The following is a 27,595-nucleotide window of genomic DNA, read 5'->3' as shown; positions in this document are numbered from 1 at the left end:
CTGGGCTGAGCCTGAATTGCAAAGCAGATGGCTGAGGATTTGTAGGTCAGTAGCTCTTGGATCTGCTGGGCCAAGTTGGGGTCAGGGGACCATATGGATGAAGGGCAAAAAAGACAGTGTATCCAGGCAAGCCATGCACTCTGCTTACTCAGAAAGGCTCTGATCGCTCAGAAACAGGACAAACTCTCATACAATTTTTGCATATTCTCAAGAAGACAGTGAGTCACAAGCTTCTCCAGTGACACTGGCACCAGTATAAGCTTGGGGTATTAGAGATCACACAGCCAAGAAGGAAACAGAGTCAATGAGCAATATTTAATGGGCTTTAACCCTGCCCCTGCTGTTGGTTAGCCCCTGCTTGGTCCTGCCAGCTTTTGTAATAGATCTGGTTTATAAACTGATTTTCCTCCTTGATGAGGATCTTTATGAGCTTCAATTTATGTTTTCTCACCCCTGTCATTGAGACTAACAAATCTTGAAAAGAATTATCAGGAAGAAGGAGGGAAAAGCTTCTCTTTAACTCCAGATTTATGGCTCACTGGTTAGGCCGTAGCCTTAGGATGGGGTAAATGCCATGCTGAGGACCCTGTTGTGGGTTGCTTAGGCTGGGCCTCTTGTTTTTCGTACCCAAACCCAGGAGATTATCACAACTTAAGCAAAGCCCTGTGAGCAGTTGTATCTCTGTACCCGAAGCCAGAAGACGTGGCAGAGCAGATACAAGTCTCCTGCCTAGAAGTTGAGCCCACGATCCCGTGTTGCTGCAGCTGATCTCTATTTTCCTTAAACTCTACAGACAGTGTCTTCAGAACTTAATTTGATTTTGATTGATTTTTCGAAACTTGAAACACTTCTAAACTAATTTTCAGTATATTACTCTTGTCAACTCTTAAAGATTTTGTCAGTAAGAATTTGCTGAACAGACACAGTAATTTTGTTTCTCATTTTGGCAGATCACCCCTAAAGAGGAAAGTGGGGAGGAGGGGGTGTTATTATTGCTGCAGTTACTAGAATATACATTGCAATTACTCTGCTGCTATTTATGGGACGTTTCAGAGCAATTTCTGTGAACTGCCACTAGGAGCACAAGGTGTATGTGTGCATGTAAAACTAACTATATAAAGCCCCATAATTTCCTGAGATCCTTCAGATCGAAGATCCAGCTCACACTGGCTGCACCAGCACTTTCTAGGACTAAGCCTCACATCAGGGCTAAGGAAGAGCTTGTACCACTGTCTGCAACAGCACTATCTGGGTACTCCTGCAAATGCCATTCTCACACCGCTAACCACGTGTGAAATGCTACCAAGCAACTTGGCTGTTTTTCCCAGGGTGGGTGACAACACAAAAAAGAAGTCAAGATGGAATGGGGCACATGTTCTATAGGGAGCGAGAGAAGAGGAGGTTGTTACATGGGAAATTTTTATCTATTAAAATGGTAGAGTGATACCATATTAAATAAGGGAAATTAACACATTTTTAGGAGCTGAATTAGTCTTCTGCTGGGTTAGAGAGCTGAGCTGGCTTGTTGAACAGTCTGGCGAGCTCCAGAGCTAAGCGAAGGGATGTGCACAGCCAGGACAGTGGCAGGATGGCCAGGACAGCACGAGAAGGGGTTTATAACCATCCCTTTCTGACATCAGTAAATCGTTAGTGCAGCTTGACTTTCTTTATGAAGCCTGTCCCAAGGAGGAGAAGCAGAGACATCACCTCATCCAACGGCAGCCACTTCTGGGGTGGAACCTGACAGGTCCCTACCCACGGACCATTTGTAACACCAAATGTAAAGCATGTCACTGCTGTCCCCGACATGATAATTAGGTTTTCTTTGATTTCTGTTTTCCCTCTTTCACATTTTTTTTTTCTATATGGATGTTCTCCATTGTTTATGAGCTTAATTGCACAACAGAGGCAAGCATGAGAAACCTGATTCACCCAGTGACCCCCATGCCACGGTCTGCATTAGTGTGCAGATGTTCTGCTCTGTTATGGTTGCTGGTTGCTCACAACTCGGTCCTGTGCCTGGAGCACCACAGGACCTGTACCTCTCAGTCTCTATTAGATGGTGATATTAAATTCCATCACCAAGCAGCTAGAGAGAAGCAGCATTAGGGATATAAAGCGATGTGTCCACTGTGGGCTGGGGTGTTAAAACTGAGAGAGGGGAATAAGTCGATGCTGAGAGTCTGGATGGGCACAAGTAGCGATTGTGCGGCAGCAATCCCTGTTTGACAGAGAGCTTAATGATGGTGGCTTTTCAGGGAGGCTTATTCCTCCTGGATGTCTTGGTGCAACCTTTGCTTCCTCTAGCCTGTTGCTGTTTGAGCTGGGGAGTTTAACTTTTAACCTTTTGTCTCTCACGCTTTCCAGATTACTCACACCAGTAGGGTGTCTAGGGGAGAGATTTATATTTAAAAAATGGACAAAATCCCTCAAGGTATTAAGCTCAGCTGTTCAGGTATTTTATCATCAATGGCATGTTCATCCCGTCTTGTTCCCTCCCGCCTGTCATTGTTTTGCTTTATTCTCTCTCAGGGAAAGACTGTTCGATACAGTCAAATACACTGATTGGCTTGGACCATTCATGCAAACTGGAATATTGAAAACTGCAGTGTTCTTTTCATAAAACAAAACAAAACAAAAAGGAAAGAAAAGTATTTTTCTTTTTTTCCCTTTTGATATACCAAATGGGATGGGGATGAAGCACAGTGAGGGGCTTCCTACCATCTGGGCTGGAAGATCTGCTCAGCGCTGCTCTCTTCACTCTTCCATCACTTGCATCTCTCTTCAATTACCATCATGAAGCTGGTCAATATTGAAATGAAACTGGTGGGGATCAATAGCAGAATCGCTGAAGAGCATTCTGTGTGAATGACATTTTCCTCATTTTGTGGGCAGGGAGGATGTGTCAGGTTGGGAGGAGGCAGAGAGGGATAGAGGCTGGGAAAAGATGCATGATAAGATCTTGTCCTTATCATAGAACTTTACAAAATGTCCAAACCTAACGAGCTGCCCTGTGTATCAAGAATGTACTTGTGGGGGGTATTTTTTGCTGGTAATGGAGTATTTCTCTGAGCAGTTTGCAGTTTGCAAGCCCTCTAAATTTCTCCCCAAGGGAGGCGTAGACCCTGTGTAGCAGATGTGAGTTCTGCCACAACAGACTTCCTCTCTGTAGTTACCACTCATGGATCTGTTAGCAAAATAACAGAGGGCCTCCAAGGATTCACAAACTCCAGATTGAAAACCATCAGACTACGGATTTACAGGCACATCAATGTCCTGTGGCAGCCTCTTCACGGGGAGGTGAAAGGGGGAATTTCTTGGGCCGAAGGCAGCTCTGAAGCAGTGAAATCTTACCCATCACGGGCAGGTCCAGGTTGGCTTTACAGTGATAGTCCCAAATCTCAGCATAACATGGACTCTAAAGCAACACTACATATGGTTGCATCCTGTACACCATCTCCCCCCACCAAATTGAAGTGAAATAAATATAAGTGGAACATTTTCAGGACAGAAGCTGGAATTTATTTTTCCTCTAAAAACATACTTATCTTTACAGAGCAAGACCAAGATGTTCCCATTTAAAAAACACAAACATTTATAATATTTTAAAAATTAAAAATGTAAACATATAATGTACAGGGCTCTTAGAAACAAAGCCACAGAAGCATTTGTCAGGCTTTTCCAAACAGCAACAAAAAACCAAGCACAACCAGAACACTGGCGTGATTCAGCTTTGCTTTCCAAACCGGGTGCGCTGCCAGCACAGCCCCAGCAATACAGTGTTTCTGACGCAACTGTTTTCAACTGTTTTACAAGGCATCGACTCCTAACTTTTCTTCTATTTTGTTGGAAAGTTACAACTTAAATACAGTGATGTTGATCGCTAGAAAGCAAGCTGTGGAGCCCCCTGTGCTCAGTGCTGTATGAACGGGGACCAAACCTCTGATCTCAGTTATACAATTAAATGTCATTTCTCAGCTCCCCGCATATCTTTGCAGAGCTGAGCAGCCTCACAGCTCTTAGCAGGGGCACTGAGTGACGTACCCCTATCTCACCCATACTAAATGACAGCCCGTAACCCAAATATCTGTTATAATATTAGCCCCTTGCCTGCTGCTTGTTACCAGGTGCTATTGGCAATGGAAGGAAGGGATTTTTTGTTTTAAGCACAAGGATATTTTCATCCCTTGGCATCATTAGGCTGAGCTCACCAGAGCTGGAGCTGCTCTGAACTTGGCCTGGCGTGTGTCGCTTTGAAGCTGCCGGTTTTCCTGGGCACCCTCCTGCCCGCGGATCCTGTGTCCCCAGCGAGGGCTCCTCCAGCATATGCTGCTTCCCAGTGGGATGCTTCCACAATGTAATTACTTGAAGCTGTCTCCTCCAGTGCTTAGTTTTCCATTGTTCTGTCTTTATTTTCCTTCCTCTTCTGTTTTTTTTTATTTTGTTTTCTCTTCTCAAGAAATCAGGGGTATACAATGATTCGATCGCCTCCCTAGGCTGCATTTGAAGGATATTGTCTGTTTTCAGAATCCTCAGCTGTGTTTATGCTCCAGGCTCCAAACCTCTCTTTCCCTTCAAAAAGAGGGAGCAAATCCTCCCTTTGCCTCCTGCCCAGCACAGACACTGGCTCAGGGATGCATTGTTCTAAATAACCATTAACCTCCCCAAAATGAGGGTCACTTTCTATTGCAATGACACTCCGTCTTGTCTGCGGCCCTTTTCTATGTTCGTGCTTGTTACAAACACACCTGTACACAAGACCTTGTACGTGTGCACTGCTGTTGGGCGAACAAGTTCACCATGAGAGAGGAGGTGCGTTGCGGACCACATAAAACAAAAATAGACTGATGGTGACCACCAGAAAATCTCCATATTGCTGTCAAAATCCTTGTCAGCCACATTGGAATGGGAGAGGATGGAGGTCTATAACCTCTCCTGGCAGACCACATGTAGGCAAAAAGCTATAGGTTGGCCTTCTATGATTTAAAGGCTGAGATAAATCATTTAAGAACATCTGATGTTGTTTTATTCAGGCATGAGGGTTTATGGGAAAGGCCCTGCTATTGGATAACCAGCAGCTCTTGCACACAAAGCCAGTTTTTGTCACTCACATGTGGGGTTTTGTTCTCCTTCATTAGAGAAACATGTCCTGTCCATGCCTGTACAGAGAGTCAGTGATTAGGGAGCCCCTTGGGTTCAAGTCCTCCATTTGTCTAAGGGCATTTAAAGATGGGTTCCAGTGGCTCTGAGGGTACCTTGTCCCCTGGCTGACTGGAGATCAGGGCATTGCTACACTTTTCCATGACATTCCTGTTTGTATCAGTCCAGAGTGTGAATCCCTTGGGATCACACTGGAGCAAGAAAACTCTGTGCCAAGTGGTTGTTTATTTGAGGTTAAACTAACCCTTGGTTATCCACGCTGGTGGATTTTGGTTCAGACAGTTAACCGATAGCTCAGGAGGTCATCAGGAACTACGGGACCTTCTCATCTGCTCCCTGGGGTACGTGCAGGCTCTGGAGCAAACCCATCCCCTGGGGAGGACAGGCAGATATCACAGCACTCAGAGTGAATCCCAGCCCCTCACATTAATTCCCTCTCACATCTCGAGAGGAGTATGACAGCCAGCAAACCCTCCGAGTGAATCCTAGCCCTATATTAATTCGCTCCCAGGACCAGCTCTCTGATCTGCTGTCATCTGAAAGTGATACTAATGCCAGGTTTCCATATCCAGCATCCCGCTGTGCCTCCTGCTGCAGTCAGAGTCATGCTGGGAGAGATCAGCTCTGCTTGAGAAGGGTAAACCAAGTGCTTGATTTCAAACAGCATCAAATAAGTCAAGAGAGAAGAGGGGGAAGAGGGAGGGAGTGAAGGAATGAATGGTTGGGAACACATTTGCTTGAAAGGGGTGAGTGGAGAAGAGCACATATGGGATTATTTCTGTCTCCAATCTCTGTCCATCTTTGCTACCTGCACCCCCAGCTTTACTCCTCCAGTTGTTCCCATTCTCTCTTGCAAGACCAATTTCCTTGCCCTACTTGAACCTAACTAGGCTCTTTGCACTGCAAACACAGCCTAATAACCCCGGCATAGACTACTGCCCAGTTTCTGAGGAATAAGGCTGACGCTGTTTGCTGCAAAGCTTAATGTGCCTCAGCTGCTGAGCCAGTTTTGTGCTCACCTGCCCACAACACTGCCAGGCACAGGACTTACTAGGGAGATGGAAGGTCCAGTTCACCGTCAAAATAATGGGCAGCGGATAGGTTGGAGTGGGCTGTCCAGCTCTTTCACCAGTTGACAGCTTCTGACAGCTGAATCTTTTTCTTCTTCACCATGTACTGCTCGTCCAGGCAAGGGGGAGGAAGGTGAATGCTGATTTAATTTGGCAGTCCAAGAAAAGCAGAAAGAAACCTCAATATAGACATCATCCTTCCTTCAGAAACTTCCCTGTATATTTTACTGGCCAGCAGTGCTGCAATATTTTTGTGAAGGTCAGTAAAAATTACTTAAGAAAGCCAAGGAAAAACATGCATCACAAGCAACAGTCACTTCTGAAAAGAGTGGGAAAGAGCTTTCAACAGATCCCAAGTTATTTGTAATAATGTTTGTTTGGGGCTGGGTTTGTGGGTTTATTTTTGTTTTGTTTTTGTTTTTTTTTCCCAGCATTTTTGGAGAATCAAGCTCTTGAAGGGTCTCAGATTGGGAAATCTTAGAATAATAGACTCCAAATCCTCTTGTCATTTCTGACAGCGCTGGCTGCAGACATCCAACACACCCCACTGCAAAGGTGAACCACCGAGTCAGGAACAGGACTTGGGGTCCCAAAGGGTCTGTCAAATAAAGACTGGAGATCTCTGCCAGGTGCACCTGGAGTGTCTCCCTCCCCTTGCTGTGTCTTGGCAATTACCACCACAAACGAGTGGGAAATGTGGTTGTGTGTGAGCATTTCATCTGCTTCAATGAGAGGTCCGAGGCTCAGTGTCTCTCATGGTTAAGTCTCCAGTTGCTCATGGAAGTGGTCACCACATGTACATGCTTTACATTCATCCATCTTTCTGGGGAAAATGGGAACCTGCAGGACAGGAGTAACGAAAAAGAAACAGTGGGGAGACAATATCTTATGTCTCCAGTGTTGCTTCTGGTGTTGACCTTGCCTTAGACCTCAATTTCTGAAGTGCTTGGGGCTTCAATCTGCCAGAATCCCCACTGAACAGCCCTTTATTTCTGGAGGAAACTTCCCGCAATCCTCCCCAAAGGCAGTCTGTGACAAGGGAGCAATCTGTCCCCAAAGACGGTCTGTGACAAGGGGGCAATCTGTCCCCAAAGATGGTCTGTGACAAGGGAGTGATCCGTCCCCACTCGGTTCGCTGTTGATGGCAGCGTGGCTCTCTCCACTGCTGCTGCCTTATGCTGTGCCACTTCATTTCCCGCGATGTTCCTTTTTCTAAATGGTAGGAAATCAGTACTTACCAAGTGCTGGCCCAGAATTTATTTGACTTTAATTTCCCTTTATGACCCCGTTTGCTAATCTCTATTGCACAGATAAAGAGAGGTAACCCAGGCACCATTACCCGCGATGTAGAGAATTTTCTGCAGTTCAATTATAATCTCTTTTTTTCCCCTTGAGCAATAAAATCTCTCTGTCTCCCTCTCCTTCTTTTCCTTTAAGCTTGTTCTCATAATTCTCCCTCTCCCGCTCTCAAGATGAGGTTAGGTACTTTTGTGATGTGTTCTTGGCTGGTGTGTTTGTGGAAGTCAAAGCAGTTAACATCGGAGCAGGAGGTTCAGCAACGTGCACATGTTGTTTAACGCATTGCTGGGAAATGCATGGTGCAGGTGAGACACAAAAAGTGAATGGAATAGGCTAGCACATGGAAAGGACTCAGAACTCTGCACAGACATCTCTTTCTGGATTGTTTGCAACCTTTCTTTCTCTAGAAATGCCAGCGTGATGAGTAGAAAAATGCTGCTGAATTGATGGTTTAATTTGACTTCTTCCTGTTGCCTTTAGAGGCATTTTAAGGAAGGCATCCAGTTGTAATCGCGCCGCCCACTCAAAAGGCTGTACTCATTTGTTTGCAACTTCTTTGAAAAGTGGGCAATTCTCAGTGCATTTTTCTTGGGCACCACTTACCCTGGCAAGGAGATCTTTCATGTATGCTTGTGACCTTTCAGACAGCAGGGCCCTCGATATATCTTCAGTGCATGTGCTGTCTTTGTCATGTAGTGATTATTTGCAAGGCTGAAAAAGCTTCAGTTTCAAAGTTCAAAGAATTTTTCTCTTTCCTCTTTACTTTTTTTTTTTTTTTAAATGAGGGTGTTTCTATTTTTTTTCTTCATTTTGTAGTTTAAATTTACTTGAATTTAAACCAATAATGATAGAAGGTGAACAACAACAAAAAAAAAGGTAGATCTCTGAGTAATAGTGAAGCTGGCCTCAAAAAGGACATCAAAATGGCATGGTCTTGCCTAGTGGATATTATGAATAATAATAGTCACCGTTAAAACAGATCATCACTACTTGGAAGTGCTAACTAGACCTCCTTAGAGCACAATCTTCCCAAGTCTGTGTTTATAATGAAAAGATGGCCTGCCCATTAGCAAAGATTGGTTGCACCTGAACTCAATTAGACAATTAATAGCTGACGGGAGATGGGGTTAAATTGATGCCTCCAAATTTAGGTGAAGTCTATCAGAAGCCCATTTGAATGGCTGCTGCACGTCTCTGTTGTGTTATGGGTCTGAATCCAAAGCCAGCATCTATACAACTTCAGACTTGTAGAAATACAGTCTGAATCCAAAAGGTCCTGTTGCATATGTAGGAAGACAGATGGTTGTTGAGCTTTCCTCCTTCTGGTAAGATAAAATGATTTATCGCTAAGCTATTTCTAATGGAAAAAAACCCATCCGAGGGCAATCAGAAATGCAAGCACTCTGTGACTGGCCGCTTACAGAGACTAGGCTGGCTTTATTTTCCCATGAGTGCGGTTAGAAATAAAATGCATGTGTATTTCTGCAGTTGTCCTACAAGCCTGCTTTATAAAGCAGCAACTTTTTAGCATAGACAAGACACTCACATACTGATCCCTATCCTCAGGCATTTCATCCAATTTCATTGTAGGACTAACTTCTTTGCCATAAGATTGACCTATAGGATTTATTTCTTCGGTGCTACTGTGAGATTTTTCCTAGCAAAAGCAGCAAAACAATTACTTGCTCTGTATTCTCAGGGTATTTTAATGATCCTATCTCCATATCTGTTAAAATTTACAATACAGCAGAGCTCTGACTGGCATATGGTTGTCAGTGGAGAGAAAACCATACGCCTAGGAAGCAGATCAATGTTGACATTGAGGAGGCACCTCTGGAAAGAATTAATCGAGTCTGATCTTTGCATACCCTCTCAGTATGGATTTTCATTAGAAGTGGTGCTGTTTCCACACAGAGAGAGTCCAAGGTGCTCTCCTCAAGGTCAGCCCACTGAAGTTGATGAACGTGATACAGCTTCTTCAGCCAGAGAACTTGGTCATCTCAGTGTTGCAGAAGGATGCTCTGGTGGAGCGGAGGCATTTGGGCAGGGCTCTGTAGCACCCATCCTACGTGTGAAAGTTTTAAGAGCCTTTGAATGGGTGAGAAATGGTTGTGTGGAGGGACAAGGATTGGGTTCTGGACTTGTGAATAAATTCTTCTTTTAATCAGAGGATAAAGGGGACCATCAGGCCCCTGGTTTAACCTTAATTCAGTTCCACTGGTGGACTTGGACTCCAGTAAATCACCTGAGCTAAGATCTAGGTTGCCTTCAGCTCACTGGTTGGCTAACTCAGGCTAGCCACGCTGTGCCACCACTTGTCACCCTTTATTTTGACCAGTAGCACAGGTAAATGCAAAGGCACTGTGTGTCTACAGCTCCATTGATCCTGAAGGTAAAACGAAGCCCCCTATTAGTGTTTGTTATTACTAGCTGTTAGTTGTCATCAGGCTTAATGATATGTTCACAGTGAAGCACCAAGCAGTCATAGTTCTTATACGGAACTTAAAACACTCTAATAGGAGAATGCACGGCGCATCATATTTTACACGTTGTATTTCAAGACAATGCCAGAATAGGCATAACGAGTTTGGGATCTAAGAGGTAATCTTATTAATTAACAAAACTAATGATATCTAGTAAACAGATTCTGGATTTGTAATAAATAATTAGTCATCACAACAATTTCTTAATGGGCTATTAAGTGACTTAGGGTGGAATGCTCAGCAGCTGACATGTAAGTATCTAAACCAAAAAATTTTATTTTCCAGATAAATAATGGTCTAATTAATATTGAAAAGAACAGCCTGCTTTTGCTATTTCTTGTGTCTTTAAGAACAGAACAGGCTTATAAAATAGAAACCTATCCAGCATATGCTGATTGCTGCCAGAAACCAATTTTTCAAGAACTGTCATTGAGAGTCATTAATTATCTCTAGGTCCCATTTGCTCTGACTCAGTGACAAACTTTGTGAGATTTTTGCATGGTTTTAATTAATGCATGACTATGAGATGTAATATGCTTCTTGTTTGAACAATTGTTGTCCTAGCACAACCCTTGAATTAAAGGATTGTGGGAAAAAATATATAAACGGGATGCTATAGAGCTCTGAGCAGAACCCACCTGGGGAGGAACGTGTGAGTTGTGCAGGATCACAGGATCCTGCCCTGATCCTACAGCGTGAACCTGAACACACCTCACAGTGCAAAGGCCAACGGAGGAGAGGTTGCAGTTGTGCAGGGACAACAGGTCATTTCTCTGTTAGACACAGTGACACTAAGATGCAATGCACATTTTTTTAGACTAATGAGACCAGTAGCTTACACTTCCATTTCAAATCTAATCAAGATGCTTGTAGGGCTGTATTTTTTTTCCTTTCTAATTCAACACAAGCTGGGTTTGGGTTTTGCTTTGCTTTGTTTTGTTTTTTTTTAATGCTTCACTTATGTAACTAAAAACCAAATGCATTGGATGGGTGAGCAGGACAACTAGAAAATCTAAATGTCATTGACCAGGCTAGTTCTATCACACACGCTGAATAAAATGTCGAAGTCCATGAACCTATGAACAGATCTCTCAGTGGCGATCTTATGTTTACAGCTCTGTCCTAGTACAGCTACCTGGCATCCAGATGGGAGATATCTTATTTCTAGCCTGCTCAAGCAGACAAAAAGGAATTTGGGTCTTATATGCCAATGGTTTCAATGGGTGGGGTTTCTTATCTCTCTCAAACAAGGCATATACAGCTGCTCCAAGCAGAATTTGTTCTGTATTTAACAGGCACAAGATGCACAGCGGAACAGACAGCAAACACTAAGCAACGTGTTGCATGTAGAGAGACAGATCAGGAGGGTGTGGAGTCCATCAGAGTTGTGCTTTTATACTGACACAGTATGTGTTGGTCAGGGAAGCAGCTGGTTTTTAATTTGCATAGTTCCTTTGCCTTCACAATGATGTAAAAAAAAAAAAAAGCTGTTTGGGTGTTTGCCTTTGATTTCACAAGGACCACACTTTCACTCATAATTTCACTCAAAAGAGCAATGTTATTCTGCTCCAGTAGGATGCTGGTTCCTATTTAACTTTCAGACCTTGTCTTAAGCTGCCACATTTTCATGAATATACTGGTGCCATCTGAATGCTCACAAATAAGGGATAACATGACTATGCATAGCAGACAAGTAAAAAAGCTGGAGCTTTTGCTTATGATTTTTTTTTTTTGTTATTATTTTTGCATCCTGCCAGCTGTTGATCTTGCTAATGTGCCGCTTAGCAGCCAAGCTTTGTTCCCTCTTGGTTAATGAACTATGCAAGAAATCATGGGGCAGTGGCTGGTTTTAAAGCTAATAGTGATGGTCCGTAAAAGAGAAATGCCCTAGACCACTAGATCTGGAGAATGAGCAGTACTGTTGTCAAAGATGATGGAGAGCAAAAGGTGATAGAAGTCTTGTTTCACCATTGATATACTTATCTCTTGGACATGTGCTGAAGTTAAATCCTAAGAGTTATTGCACATGCTGTGGGACTGACAAGGATTTGTGGCCTGGTAAAATATGCCTCTCTTCACCCAGAAAAACTTGTATCCCATAAGAGGACACCTCCTTCACTTGACAGAACGCAGCCACAGGCACATGGAGACACTCTCCACACCCTCTTGTAGGTGATCCTCAACCACGGAGTGTGGTTAACATGGCTTCAAGTCCAGCAAAAGTGTGTTAGTTTTGGGAACTACCTTACTTACTAATATATTGGAGAAAGGGCAGTGTCAGCTGCCCTCAGTACTACACACAAATGTGTCCATCAAGGGGTTTATGGGCAGACAACATGAGTCTGTACTGGCTGCTGCAGGGAGTGCTTGCTGAGAATCACAGAATCACAGAATAGTTTGGGCTGAAGGGACCTTCCCAGCTCCCCCAGTGCCACCCCTGCCATGAGCAGGGACATCTTCACCAGCTCAGGTTGCTCAGAGCCCCGTCCAGCCTGGCCAGGGATGTCTCCAGGGATGGTTCATCCACCACTCTCTGGCCAACCTGGGCCAGTATTTTACCACCCTCATTGTAAAGAGGGGTGGCTGGGTACATGCTGGATGGCATCTTTTCCTCCGGTGGGGAGCTCCAGCTCTGCAGCAGCCTGCACTTTGCTGCCAGCAGACTGTCTCATTCACATGCAAGAGCTGAAACCAAGGTCGCTGCCAACTGACTCCTCTTGCGGGGCTTCAGGAAGAGATGACATTTCCCCCAAAACCCCTTCTCAAACACATTAGCCCTTTGCCTTGTGAAGCCAGCTCGCTCTATCCTCTGCCTCTTGCTTCTTCTTTTGTTGGCTTTGGGATTTCTCGTGGACCTTCCGCTCCCCCTTCCGAGCACCTCTTAGTTATTAAAATGCAGCTCAGGATAGTTCACTTTGCCTGGTACATTATCATTCCTCGTTAGAGACCCCTCCAGGGCCTGTGATATGCCTGCACCGACTTTATAATTACAAAGTCAATTTCTAAACAGACATTTGCAAATAAGTCAATTTAAATACCGAGATTTGCAAACAATAATTAAGCAGTAGCTTCTTTTTTAATATCTATATATATAATTAATGCCCATGGGCTTTTCATTTTACCTTGCGACTGTGTAGCTTGCAATTGTTTGTTGAGCTAAACCATTCTCAGAAAGCAAATCAAATCACTGATGGGTTTTAAAGCTGTTTAAGAAAATGCCCTATTTCCTGCTACCTCATTCCACCCCAGCTCCACGAGCCATTTCTTATGCAGCCCCCAGCCCACCCAGCAGCTACAGGGAAGTAGCGTCAGGTCCCTCACCCAAGAGCAGCTGAGTTGGGGAGCATCGTGTCTGAGCATCACGTCCCCCTGAGGGGCTTCTGGAGAAGAATAGATGTCTGAGCTCAAACTTTTTGCATGTGTGTCATAGTGCATTAAAGATGGATTGTTTCCTGGTTTGCACTTGTGCTCAATAATTTCAAAGGGCTTACTCATTATTTTTTGTGTTGGTTCCTCATTTTTTGAGCGTGCTCATCTCAGCTCATCAAACTTTAGCCAGCTGGGGCCAAAAATATCCCTGGTATAATCAGTTGGTTCATCCAAGCCCAAAACCTTCATTTCCCAAATTCAAATAGACATTCATGATCAGCGTATTTGAAGGGAACAAGGTCCTCGGTATCATCTTGGGTGACATTGCTGAAAGCAGACTTCCTTGCACCCTGGCATTCTGCATCCAATTGCTATAAATACGAGCAACAATTATACATCCCTTATTTTCCCTTTTTATGGGTGTGCGAGGACAATAACTTAAAGCGCTTGCTGCTATTCAGCACAAAAACAAATAACAGAACAACTTGGGCTGTGATGCATTTCAACAGCATAACTTAGACATGCCACTGTTATATTAAGTTATAAATATCTATCACTTGACAATGCCAGTGCTTTTCGGTAGGGAAAGGAGTATTAAAAACAAAGGAAAAAAAAGCTCAAACCTGACTTGTGGTTGCCATAGCAATTAACAATGGGCGTCCTTCTTCAGGAGCCAGAGATGCTGACGCAGCTAAAACAAATGTTTGTGTACGGCTGTGGCGGGGACGGTGACGGATTAGGGAGTGCTGGCCCTGAGCCTCGGTGTAATCCAATTCTAAATAAATCATAAATCTAAGCGCAGACTGGCAAGCTGGAGGGAATACCAATGTGAGGAGGGTGACATCAGGGTAGTTTCAGTTTCTGTCAGGGGTGGAGGTGAGGAGGGAGCAATAGCAGGATGGGTGTAAGAATCCAGGTGGAGAGGTTTGTGATTTGGGCTTTTTTTTGGCAAAAATGACACAGCCTGCAGCCACAGCCTCTCACTGGTCCATGGTGGGATTCCCTCCTTTAGGAGGCCTTGTATCCTCTAAGCACCATGGTCTTCTCCGTTTCAGGGCTGTATATAAAGCTTAAAGCTGAAGAAGGAGAAGAGATGTGTTCAGGGAGTTCGTAGCTTCCTTTCTGTCACTGGGTATGACCTGTGTGATCCATCACCTTCCACCTTAGCCCAGTCTACGCTTTTACCAGAAGGTTTGTGAGTCCTCTGGGTCCAGGCCCTAAGGAAATTATGCCAAAATCCCAATGGGAGCTCTTGTTGTCATGCAATGCAGGGCAGGACCTCACACTCTGTGGTTACTCTTGGGCTAAAGAAAAATCTCTACCCTGCGGAAAATAAAACAAACAGAAGACTACTAGTGATCTGGTGTCTTCCAGCCTCCCCAACACACAGATTCAGCCTTGATATTGAGTGAAAAATGAAAATGAGGACAGCTCAGTCAACAGCATGTCTCAGAAATTAATGAGCCCCTTTGCCTTCAACACCTGATAATTACATCTTTCAATTAAATGAACTCTCTCCCTGTCCAAGTTCTTATAAATTAACTCAAAGTGATGCATCTTAGCCTGCTGCCAAAGCTTCCTTATGCCAAAATCTGTGCAAGCTTCCAGGCTCTTGCAATGATGGAGAGTCTTAGGCCCAGATATAACTAAAGGATTTAGTCCTGGTATTACAGCAGCCCAGGTCACTGGCACAAGCAGAGTCCATGCACCTGAGTTCAGCACCTCATCTCCCTGTGAAATGAGGGAGAACAAAAGACCTTGGAGGATCCCAGGCAGACAGTTGCCAGTATGAGAATGCCATGTACAGAGGTGTTCCTTGAGTCCTGCCCTTTGCTTGGGCTTCTCACTGCAAAGTATGGGACTTCTTCAACTCAAGTCACAGCTTTCGTATGACTGCTTAGAAATGAGAGCCTTCAGCAAGGTGGTCGAGTGATGGGCTCTGCTTTTGGGGGAGATTCATGCCATTATAGACAATTGGTTATGGTAAAAAGCACTTGCTGGAGCGAAGAGACACCTGTCAACATGCTAAGGGCTGTTATCGTATTTTTCAATTACAGTTTGGGTGCAGAGGTTCACTGAGTTAAATTTCTTGATGAGAACATGTGTGCTCAGAGGTAGGGAAGGCAGAGGAGTTTCTGTCTCCTCCCCCACTCAAATGTGTCTTGTGATATTTCTAAGGCTCCCACTACCACCCTGTCCCATTGCTTACAGACTGGAGGAAACGAATGCACAGAATGGGGGCTCCTGGTCTAATTCAGTTTGCTGCTTGTACAGAGCTCAGTCAGCTGGAGACGACATGCTGAGGGCAGGGAGAAGGAGTGCAGGTAGACATCCCACACCAGCAGCACTACAAAACCAGACAACTGCTCCATTCTTCTTCTATTCTCCTCTTCCCTCAAGTCACCAAGTGCAACCAATGCAGTCTAAATCTGGGGTTTTATAAGCTCGCAATAAATCCAACCAGCTTTTCTAAAGCACAGTAGGCAGCTGATGCAATCACATAATTCAGCCCAGACTCATCGGACAATAGCTGGGAACACTGAAGATGTATTTTCCTCTTAAACCCACACAGGCATGTATTCCCACTTGCGCAGACGCACGCCATTTCAATTAAGGCAATTAGCAGTGACCAAGGGCAACTGCAAAGCTCCAATTAAACCAGCACAAAGGCTAACATGATCTACAGTGTCATGGAGCAGGCTGGAACATGTATCCCCGACAGACGCTATCTGCCAGATTAAAGGGTTTGTACACCCTCTGTTGTCCCCTTCCAGACCTCCCACAATTTCTTCTCCATCAATAAGACCAAATCCTAATCTCCAGTCTTTGTATCTCCTCACTTATTTACCCCTTGTCAGGGGTCTTGAGGGAAGATGCCAGCTTTCCTCCTGTCTTTCTGTAGCCTGCAGTCACTGTGCCCCATTCGCCTTCATCTCCCTAGGGATGGCCTGGGAGTGTGATTTAGGCTTCAGTGACCTTTTCTGAGCTGTGACCAGTACTAGACTGTGTCTTTGATGTTTGCACTGACAGGCTGTGATGGAAAGGAATGGAAACAGGCTGCAGAAGAGCAGCCAGAGAGGGAACTGGTTCTCTTTCCAGGTGCAGTGGTTTCCTGCTGGGATGATGTGGGATGGCCCCTGCTCTGGGGGAATTCTGGGGAAAGCCCTCCAGCAGAGATACATGGCTATCTGGGGGAGAAAGGATTGCTTTTTGTGAAATCTGCTCTGGATTTTCACACCCATGAAGTGTAGGGAACTCCTTTGGCTAGAGACAGGCCTGAACTTGGACTTGATTTCAGATGGTGGTTTAGACTCTGCCAGAAAATACCCAAGAGGATGGCGTGTATGTTCAGCTGAACCATTTGCTGTTGAGAGACAGACTAGGGGCAGGTTTCTAGCAGTGGTGTCTGAGCTCTGCTCATTACTAACATCCTATTCCATTGTCTTAGACTGCTTACATACAGGCAAGTCTCTCCCAGCCTCTTCTCAGTGGCTTGATCCATAGATATGGACATCCATTAGATAGTAGCTGTCAGCTCTGAAACACTCCAGGCAAGCTGTTGCTTGCAGCCTACAAACCACTTTTATCAGGATATGTCATTAACAGGACATCGCACCAAAGCAAGGACAGAGACTGGCACAGATCGCCTCCTTCAGACAGAGACTGGAGCGAGGCTGTGGAAGGAGGGACAGCTAATGACAGGGGGGAGGACTGCAGTGGGGACAGGACTGCACCCAGATGTCACAGCCAGTGGTCCAGATTCAGCAGAGGCTGGTAACGAGTCCCATTGATTAGCCTCTGGCAGCTGTTCAGTGGCCTGAGCTAAATGGTTAGGTCAGATCCTGAGACAGTGGCACTTTGATTCATGGTGGACACCTGCTTATATAGGAGTACAGTTAGTGCTAATTGGTGTCCTCGTTAGCAGTTACTGCTGAAAAAACACTTGTTGAGTAGGCCCAAAGGGTGAACTCTTTTCCTTAAAGGTGAGTGTTCCAGTTAAGGGTTGATAGGCAGGTGGGGTAAGATACTTGTGACCTGCTTGGAGGATATGCAGGAATTTCAGGGTTAGAGCCCAGAAACCTTCCACATATTGTCTTAAAAAGAACATCCTTTGGTTTGGGTATGGCTGTGAAGGGACGACATCAGAGAACGTGTTTGGTACAGAAGAAACATTTTTAATACGTCTTTCTGTGGCTCTTGCACCTTTTGACTGTGCTCAGTTTTTTCCTTAGCTTTTGGGTTTTGTGTGTTAACAGTGAGGATAAAACTCATGAAATCCCTTTCTTAATTTTTTTACTTTGTCCCAAGTAACACAGACAAAGGGGCTGTCATGAGCTGCTAGAATGGAAATTAATTTTAAAAGCATAATCATTTTTCACTTCTATAGTAAAAAATGAGAAACTACAGAGATTAGAGCAATTGTGGCAGAAACTTCCTGCACAAGAATTATCAGAAGATACTTGCAAAAGGCTAATGATATCAAAGTGCTCAAAGAAATCCCAAGGGAAATAACCCAGAGCCCTACTGTAAAAACTGGAGTTTTTGCTTTTGGTGGGGGATTTTCCTCTCACAGTTTTAGCCGCCCAAAAGTCAGGGATTAAGAGTATGATGGTTATCTGACTTCCAGTGATAGTCAACTGAGACGGGTATGTTAAAAGGGCAATTCTCTGCATAAGCATGTGGTGTCTGAGGTAGTCCCTTTCCCCGAAAATAAGACAGGGTCTTATACAATTTTTGCTCCAAAAGATGCTTACTTTTTTACATGTATAGCTTCCTGGACACTATTTAAATTGACTTTTCCTTAAATGAAGTGTAACTAGGGCTTACTTTTGGAGTAGGGCTTATATTTTGAGCATCCTCAAAAATCCTGAAGAACCATGCTAGGGCTTATTTTTTGGGTAGGTCTTATTTTTGGGGTAGGTCTAATTTTGGGGGAAACAGGGTAGATGGGATGGGTAGTTCCTCCTATGAGAGCTGGAAGGGCCATTCCTACAGAAACGCTTTGATTCACAACAGCACTGATAATGGTAGTAATAATACTGTTGACAAATGTGTCTGTCTCTGATCAAAATGGGGATCAACACAAGAGCATCGTGGGTCCAAACTAGCAACTGTTGCAAAGCCATACCAGGGGCTTCAGCTGGGGACATTTGAATGACATAACTATGAACTGGGAAGAGCAAACATTCCCCATCATACGTGCACCATCTGCAGAGATCAGGAGCAGCCCATGGGTCACTTTGTTCTGCAACAAGCGGCCACCCGCCGGGATGATACTGTGAGTCGGGAAAGGTTTATCTCCAACTGAGCCAAGAGCCTCATTTCATGCATCTGATCTAGACTGCCACTCCAGAGGAGCTCATTAAATTGAGCATAACAGATCTTCTTCTTCCTTTACTTACTCTCTCACTTTTTTCTCCCTGCGTGGAATGAGTTAAAGGCCCCTCATTCCTCATCCATTCTTTCTATTAGGATCTTATCTCATTCCAGTCCTCCCCCTCCTCACACACATCTACTTGCTCCCTCCAGGAAGCCAGCTAATTATTTCCTGAATGCCCCCAGTGTTATTTTGCCTTGAGAACCTCTCCTGCTGGGACTTCTCACAAGCTTATGATTCTCTGTGTGACAAAAGGTTTCTCAGTTTAGCTTTGAATGGGTATTTCTTTAATTTCTACATTTAGTCCTTTTGCCTCATCATCTGCACTAGAGCTGAGAATAGAAACTTCACTTGACATTATCTAAACCATTATCAATTAAATCCCTTCTTAACTGCCCTTTTTTCCCTAAGCTGTAAGTTTTTGGGTTTTTCCTCTCCTCCTTCATTCCTGCATACCTTTCATTTGTAGATAAAGCCCTTTGCCCTTCTGCATTAACTTTCCAAACAGAACACACTTTTTTGCTGTTTTTTGTTGTTGTTTAATAACACTGAAGTGATCAGTAAAGAATGCAGAATTCCAGTTTCTTTCCACACTTGAAAGTCAGTGCACCCTCTCTGAACTTGCCCAGACAATGGTATATTTGCTGTAACAGAGGTTCTCCAGTTGGGCATGGAGCTTGTACTGGTGCTGAGTCAGGAGTAGAGTAGCACTGGGAAACAGGTAAATCTGGGTCCCACGGCTTTAAGTGACCTACAGGCACACACAGAGTGTACAATCTGCAAAGAGGCCAATAAAACCAGCACAGCTGTGCTCCTCTGTACAAAGAAATCAAAGCAGGCACTTGTCCATGGCCACTGCTCTAGAGCGGTTTTGAACCCAGGCTGATGAAGGATGACTCATGAGTTTACCCAAATATCTTCAGATGGTGTTTCACATATTCCCTGGGATGCAGTGGCTGCACCTAGAAGGCATGTGAAGATGATAAAGAAAAGCAAAGCTATCTCCAGTGTGCTTTCATTTGCTACCCAAAAGCCTGCATCTCCACTGCGCTAACATAAAGGTTAAACATAGCATGGACCATGAGGGATGTGATCCTCTGAGTGAGAAGATGATCCACTGCAGTGGACTGTAGTGGGGAAGCCTTTGGTTGCCATGCATGCATGGGCCAGCCAGTCATGGCAGCTATAGCTCCAACATAACACATTCCAGCTGATGGGGAAAGCATCTGGCTCACAGTAAAGAGCTGGTGTGGGTGGAGGAATGCCAGAGGTAATGCAGAGTGGGTGATTAAGATCATAAATGCCTCCAGCAAGGTGTTTCTAAGGGGAAAATGTTGGGGGTGAAACAGTGACACAAATGCATTGAAACTACGATTTATTAATTCTTACAGAACAATATGTCTCCTCTTCTGACTTTCTTAGGATTTTTTTTCCCCCTACTGGAATAGAACTCATGCAGAATTATAGTTCTGTGAATAAAAGACATACAGATCACATCCTTTTGACCCACACACACTTGACACAACTGGAGGCATGCCAAGTTAAAAGCATAAGCCACTGAGACTTAAGCTAATCATAATAATTCAGCAACAGTTCATAAACTATCAAATAAACACAGAGGGGTTAAGAAGTACTAGGAATTTATGACTTGGCACATTTTTTAATATGAACCAGTCCCATCTTTGCAGAATCAAAGAACTGAGGAAAATTCAGGTAAGCAGCTGAAATCCAAACCTGCAGCTCTCTGGAGTTCATCTTTTGGAGATGGCACAAGAAGAAACATTAATTGGTTGCTGTTTCACCTCTTCTCTTTGTTGCATCAGCTGTCAATTCAAGGCCTGTGGGCCATGTCATAACCACTTTCATTGAGCTGTTTCAAAACCAAGTCCCAATGAACATTTTTGTCATTCAAGCAACGAAGGAGACTGCCTCCCAGCTCCGCAAAGGCTGCTCAACCTAGTGCAGAGCACCCTGAAATCATTCAGTGCTAATTAGGACCTGCTTAAAGGCTCCCAGGCTGCCATTACTGGTTCAAAATGCAGAGTGGCATGTGAAAGTCCTTATGCTTGCCTCCTGACAGGAGCAAAAGCAAACAACAGGCCCTGCTGTGACCTCCATTTACAAGTCTCATTTACTGCACTGAAGGCATCAACTTCTTGGAAATCAAATGGACAAATTAGTTTTGAACCCCTGCTGGTTAAGATGGACTTCTCACTGGGACAGTGCTCCTGCCTGGCTGGCTAAATGTTTCCTTAATCTTTGTTTCTGTGGAGTTTCCTCAGGGAGCTTGGGGAGATGAATTTGCTACCAGGAAGAGACCTGGGAGCAGGGAGGCAGCACACGGCAGGTCTCTGACACCAGCTGGGTACCAGCTGTCATGTAACTAAAAAACACATCACTATCTTTAGCTAGTATCAAACATTTTCTTTGAGTAAAGGCAGAATCCTGTGCTCTGACCCATTAGTGCGCTGCCTTTTTCACCATGACATGAAAACTCCATCCAGTGATGCTCTAAGTTGATGCTCTAAGTGATGTGCCTGACGTCTCTTCCCATGCTTCATGCTCATCTCCATAAACTCGGCTCTGTCGCTGCATTTGGGGGTCTCTAATTCATCCCTGGTCTTGGCTCCATAGGACTGCAAGGCCATCTGTCTCTTTTCAGTCAAGTCTACCCAAATTCCCTGCCCAGTGGGCATGAAGCCACCCAAGGATCCTTTACTCACAAAGCTCAGCCCAGCCATAATTGCTCCCCATGTAGGCCAGTGATTGGAAAATGTGGGAAGAGAACTGGGAGCCTTAGCAAACAAAGACAATAGCATCTTGCTCAGGAATAATAACATGTTTAATTTGTCACCCATGGGATCTTTTTGTCCTTATGGCAGAAATACCCAAGAAATACTTCCTTTTCCCCATCTGCCCCACTGCCATCCGTTCTTTTCTCTGCATTTCTTTCTTAATCTTCCTGAGACTCAAGTGCCTATCTCATTATGAGATATTTATATTTTCCATTCCACTGGCATATGGTTCTGTGAGCCTTCTCAAGTCTTTCAGGGGGAATCTAAATTTATTGAATGCTCCTCTGCTCTTGCCGGTCTATGTCCAACTTCCAGCACTGAAGGCACTGCCTGTCCTCTAGGACCTCTCTCCTGTCCCTTGGGGACACACGGGTCACTCGGGCCAGTGCCAATGGGGAGAAGCAATGAAGACATTAAGCCAATTGACACAGGTCAGCCTTCCCTTTGCTTACCGGCATGCAGGGTGGCTGGACAACCCCATATCTGCTTGAGAAAAAAAATGAGTGTTTACTATTAGTAAAGGTAGCTAAATATCACCATACCTGGAAGAGAATACAGGGAGGAGGTGTGCCCAGAGGAGCCAAGAGCTGAAAAACAAGCAGAGATGAGAGTTTTTCCTCAGTGTGAATGTCTGAGATATTATTTGTCTTTAATTCCCACGACTTTCATGAAACAGCACAACATGGTTACATTCAGAGACGCTCTGAGGCTGTGCAGCAACGTCACTCACAGCTCGTGGCTGAGAGGTGAAGGAACCTCACCCAGACTGCGCTGTAAATGCATTTAATGCACCGAATCTGTTAGAAAACCAGACTTCTCAGTTGGCTTTTAGTGAGCTCCACAAAGCTGGGAGCTCTGCGAACTGGCAGAGCTGGAGGGCGGCTGTTCAGCCATGACCTTCTGGCTCGCTCCAGGATGGTGGAGCAGCCCTTCTATTGCCCGTCTGAATGGACTGCGCGCTGTGAGACTCCTGAGCTCACTCTGTCCTCCCAGGATTTGACACGCATGGTGGCAGTGCCATCATGTCATCACAGTCACAGCTAGGACTCCCTGTATCAGATCGGGATGCTGCTGTGTAAGACACTGTACAAAGAATGAAAAAAAACCCTTCTCAAATATGATAAATGCTCATTAAAAAATAGCTCTTCATTTTGTTCATTGTTTCCTCTAGCTCCTTTGTTTTGGAGGGATCTGAAATCCTCATGTGCTGATGGAGATAAGGAAGCGTTAGGTGAGTACTGCTTCAGTTTTGTTTATTGTTTGTGTGAATATTTATTGAGTGAAAAAGTAGACTTACTAATTTTCTTCTATATTGAAAACCATCTACTGCTCAGGTGCTAGTGGGTCACATAATAACAGGGAGAGCCCAGACCCTGGATGTTTTACTTAAGTACACGAGACAGATTCATGATGGCATCTTACAGGCAAGGAACAGAGGGGCCGACAAACAAAACCCACATCCTCATACGCACTTGCAGTCCTCTATAGGTCCCTGTGATGTTTTACAGGACCTACATGCCTAAATAAAACCAAACCTTTTGCAGATCCCCAGATCCATTGGGGATACAACATATCTTCCACTGAGCTAAAAATTGGAGAACAGGCCACACAGTCACATCCTTCCATGCGGATTATTTTAGAACAGATCAACCTTCCCAACTAAATGTTTGTCAAATCTGACTCCTTTCTTCAAAAACTCCAGGTGCCAACAAAAGCGTTGGGAGTTTTTTTTGGCTGGGAACAAGCCCAGAAAGCTTAGATGGCTGTTTTGAGGCCAGCTGTGCTGTTTTTTCCATTCATTCATAACTGCTGCAAACAGTGAGACCAGTTGGAGAATACAGGAGGAACCAGAGCCTGGGTCCATTCCCTGCACCCCAGCTGCATGTCTAGGGAAAGCTCGGGAAAGTTTCCATGCTATGGTTATTTATATTTGCCACCCCTGGGTTCTGAACTTTTGTGTGTGTTGGTAATAATATCCCATTACTAAACTGTAATTTATGTATGCATCATTTGCATTATTGAACAGCTGTTAGCCTCTCTAAACTGCTTGCCTGCCATATTGCATAGATAATAATATCTAATCCATATTAATTATAAATACACAAATCGTCTCCTAAATAAGGCAAAGTTTTGTGAGCAATACAAACCAATGGGTGCCAAGAAACGTTAGCGTTACGCCTGACACCTCATCTTCTGGTTGCCATGTCATGAATAAGGAAAGAGCCTGCAGCACAAGTTGAGGATGGCATCCCAGCTTTAACAGCCTGCAGCCACTGCCATAAACCCTCCGGCTACGATTTCATCACATCTCACAAACTAAACTGCACTGGGTCAATAAGAAACCCCCGTGGAGAAATTGCTGCAGGAAGTGGGCCTGCAATTATTATTCACTACCTGGCGTTTGTCGGCAGCGGATCGACGCTGGACTAACCCCACCTTGTGGTGTTGACGGGGTCTGGCTGACCTGTTTTGGAAGAAAACACTGATTTCCATTCTGTTTTTAATTCGAAGCCCCCCAGGCTTTGCCTGCTGGAGGTGGAAGTCTAAAATAAGCCCTTGTAGTTGGCTCACTTCCCTCTGTTGGCTCTCTCAGATCTCTCAGCAAAAAGCCTATGGGTGTCCCAGCTTCTCTGATCCAAGCTGAAAATTTCTTATATAAAACGTAACATGCACTGTCTGTCCACACATGGTCATTCATTCTCTTCCACCTGCTTTTTGAGGAATTAGCTGTTGCTCCTGCTATTTTCCATTCTGTGTATTTACTCTCTTCTCCCTAGTCTCCCCTTTGCCATTTCAGATGGGCGCATTCTTTTCTTTCCTCCGCTCTGTGCTATATCGTCGTATAATACAGCTGTCATTTTTGAGTCTTTTTAGTCCCATGTTTCTTTCCAGAGGTGGTTGCTTTTTCATTCAACGGCTGAAAACTTTGCAGGGCAATTTCTGTTCCTTTTGGATAGTGCATGAACGGGACAGTATCTGAAAACCAAAAGCAACATAAATGGCAAATTTCTCAGCTATTTTCTTCAGAGTTAAAAAGATAATATAAGGACTCTATACTGCTTCCCCTCCAGGCATATTAGTATAAATGTCAATGAGATCTTATCTGCGGGTAAACCAGTATACTTGTAAAGTATCCAGCACAAATGGGGCTCTGATTGGAAAAACAACTTCATCACAATAATACTTAAGCTGGGGATAGCAATTTTTGTTTTCATGATGGCTAAAAATGACCATGTTTGCCCTTCCCCCTGCAAATTATGATGTCTTTTTCTTAACAGCATTGATTTCCTTTAACATTTCAACCAAAAAAAAAAAAAAAAGAAGAGTAATTTCTGGAGTGCCAAGCCACTGAAAGACCTTAATTGTTTGCAATACAGATGATCACAGGACTCAGGGAACATTCTTACAGATTTCATTTCATTATAGATGCTCATTCTTCCACATTTCAAGAGGCAGATTATCAAGCAGAAAGAAACCATCACAGAGACTTAGAAAATGTTTAAGATCTAGGCAGTTCAGCCAGGACCAAAGAACCTCAAACCCATGGTTGCTCTGTAGGAATAATTATTAGCAGCATAATGCAACCTCAGTTTCTCAAAAAATCACAAGGACAGGGATAATAATAGCAGATTGTCTCAGACCCTGATGCAGACTGTGGCAAGCCTAGAGTTTTAAACTACTCTTATGCAAATTCGTAGTTAATAAATTCCAACTCTTCCCTCACCCCACGCAAGCATGTTGAAGGTACAAGGCAGAGAATTCATTTGGGAATGAGATATAAGAGAGAGAGGTGGTGGCTACGCTTCTAGGGCTCCATCCTGAAATCAGAAAATTGAAATGCCTCTCCTTTCTTCCTCCTCATCCCCCCAAAAAACCCACATGAAAGCTCAGCAGAGCCTACTCTGCCTAAATATCTATTCCAGGGATCCTGGTGCCTGTGCTGGGGTTTTGGAGGGGAACAGGGCAGCGATGCTGAGGGCTGAACTGAAGCAGGTGTGTGGGAAAGCTGTGGGTTCAGCTACAGATTAATCAGCTCGGAGGGAAATCTACAGCTGGGACTTTGAAAATTACATCAGGAGGATCACTAGGAAATATGCAGCAGGGAACAACCTTACCTTGGGAAAAAAAGAGAAGGAAAAAAGAGCTAGGTGGATTCTGGTGCTGCTTCCTGGGCTGCACATGCAATCATCAGTTCTTTGTGAACAAGAGACGCTTTCTTTAAAAGCCTCTGCAGATTGTCCCTGCTTCTCTCAGAGGTGTGTGCATGACTAGACAGAAAGTACCAAAAAAAAAGGATGGAATGGCAGCTGTTTGGTGCTGTATTATTCCCCTTAGAAAAGAGTTTGACTCTGGTCTGCTTGTCTGGGGGCCGGTAGAGGGAGACAAGCTGCTGAGCTTAATTCATGTGTATTCTCTCCTCTCCAACAAGTTCTCAGGTTATTTTTTTTTCTTCCCTCCTCTGCATTATTATTATTTGGGTTGAAATATTGTTTTTATGAAGAATAGCTATAAATGACCCTCACCTTGCAGTTAGAGAGAAGATTAGATTAAAAGTGCTGCAGGGAGATTTGGGTGAGTGAACACATGGCAACAATCCTCCTGTGGCAATAATACAAGGAGCAAATTGGCCCAGGTTGGCGCTTTGGATGCTGCAGAGTACGCGATTTTCTGTGCAAGAAAGCCTCTTCACCACCGCTTGCATCCCTGCGTGCCTGTAGGTTTACCAGAAGCCTGAGTTTGATGGCAGATACACAGGCATCAAGTTTCTCAGGATCAGGTGTAAAACTGCAAATTTGACCTGTAAACCACCATTTTTTCCTGGCTCACAGCAGCTATAGCACAGTTGAGGCAAGAGTAGGGGGCTGTGAAGGGGCACATTCCTGCAGTAAATTTGCCAGGAGCTGGGCAATAACTACAAAGCTGGCGATAACCCTGGGGAGAGATGGGATGTCCTGGCCCAATTTCAGTGCAAAAGCTATGTTGTGTGTGTTTTTGTTTGTTTGTTGTTTGTGTTGTTTTGTTTGTTGTGTGGGTTTTGTTGTTGTTGTTTGGTTTTGCCTTTTTTCTTTTTCTTTTTATCCTTTTCCTTTTTTCTTTTCCTTTTCCTTTTTCTTTTCTTTTTCCTTTTTATTTTTCCCTTTTCTTTTCTTTTCCTTTTTCTTTTCCTTTTTCTTTTTCTTTTCCTTTTCCTTTTTTTTTCTTTTTTCTTTTCCTTTCTTTTCCTTTTTATTTACCTTTTTCTTTTCCTTTCTTTTTTCTTTTTCTCTTTCTTCTTCTTCTTCTTTTTCTTCTTCTTTTCCTTTTTCTCTATTTCTTTTTCCTTTATCCTTTTCCTTTTCCCTTTCTTTTTTTCCCTTTAATTTTCTTTTTCTGCTTTTCTGTTCTCCTAAGGAAGTGGAGGGGTGCATGCAGGAGGAAATGCACAGCGTTGTGTGCATGGGTGTTGGACTTCTTTGGAGGGTGCTATGTGGAAGCGAGTGACTCATCTGCAAGGACAGACAGACAGTGCTAAAGCCTCATGCTAACGTCTCACGCGTGCAGACTGAAAGTGGGACTTGGAGAAAGAAAGTGCTTTGCAGCATGGCCAAGGGCTCTCTGCCGTTGTTAGGGGTGCAGAGATGGTTGTTAGTGACCAGTATCCCCAAAAGAGCCTTCTCTGTGTTGGCCAGGGTGGTCACAAGCAGCTGAAAGCCTTGGAGTGCGTGCATGTGGGATGTGCATCCTTTGCGTGTCCATGAACACATCATCCTCCTCCTGTATCTTCAAATGAAACTTTTTCAGAGTGTGTGATGGTGGCATCCACGATGCATGTGAAGTCCCTTTGAGCTTCTGTTCATTTGTGTGAGCTGGGGAGCAGCAGTTTTCAGATTGGGTATCACATGTGGATTTTGACTGTGTTGCCTCCAAGTCCTCTGCAGAAATTTGAGCAGATAAGGCTGGGTAGCAGTTGGGAGTCCAACACAACCAGGGACAACAAAGGATGAAAGAAGCCAAGCAAATGAAACAAGCCTTTTGAAGTCCTTGCAGAAACAACCCTTCACT

The 27,595-nt window shown here is 44.2% G+C and overlaps 1 long non-coding RNA gene across 2 annotated transcripts in view; it reads right to left on the bottom strand.

Moving 5' to 3' along the window:
• Positions 1-2,735: 2,735 nt before the first annotated feature.
• LOC110358621 (uncharacterized) overlaps positions 2,736-27,595 on the bottom strand; it is a 56,631-nt gene continuing 31,771 nt past the window's right edge. Inside the window, exons 2-3 of one of the 2 annotated variants that reach the window (XR_010467210.1) lie at positions 23,948-24,529; positions 2,736-22,140 (exon numbers count right to left, since the gene is read on the bottom strand). This is a non-coding gene — a long non-coding RNA (uncharacterized LOC110358621). The remainder of the gene's footprint in view (positions 22,141-23,947; positions 24,530-27,595) is intronic. The other variant, XR_010467209.1, reaches the window with a different exon arrangement.

Source organism: Columba livia, chromosome 19 (assembly GCF_036013475.1).
Source record: "Columba livia isolate bColLiv1 breed racing homer chromosome 19, bColLiv1.pat.W.v2, whole genome shotgun sequence".
NCBI classification, from domain to species: Eukaryota; Metazoa; Chordata; class Aves; order Columbiformes; family Columbidae; genus Columba; species Columba livia.
The sequence above is the reverse complement of the archived record's forward strand: the minus strand, read 5'-3'. Positions and strand labels throughout refer to the sequence as shown.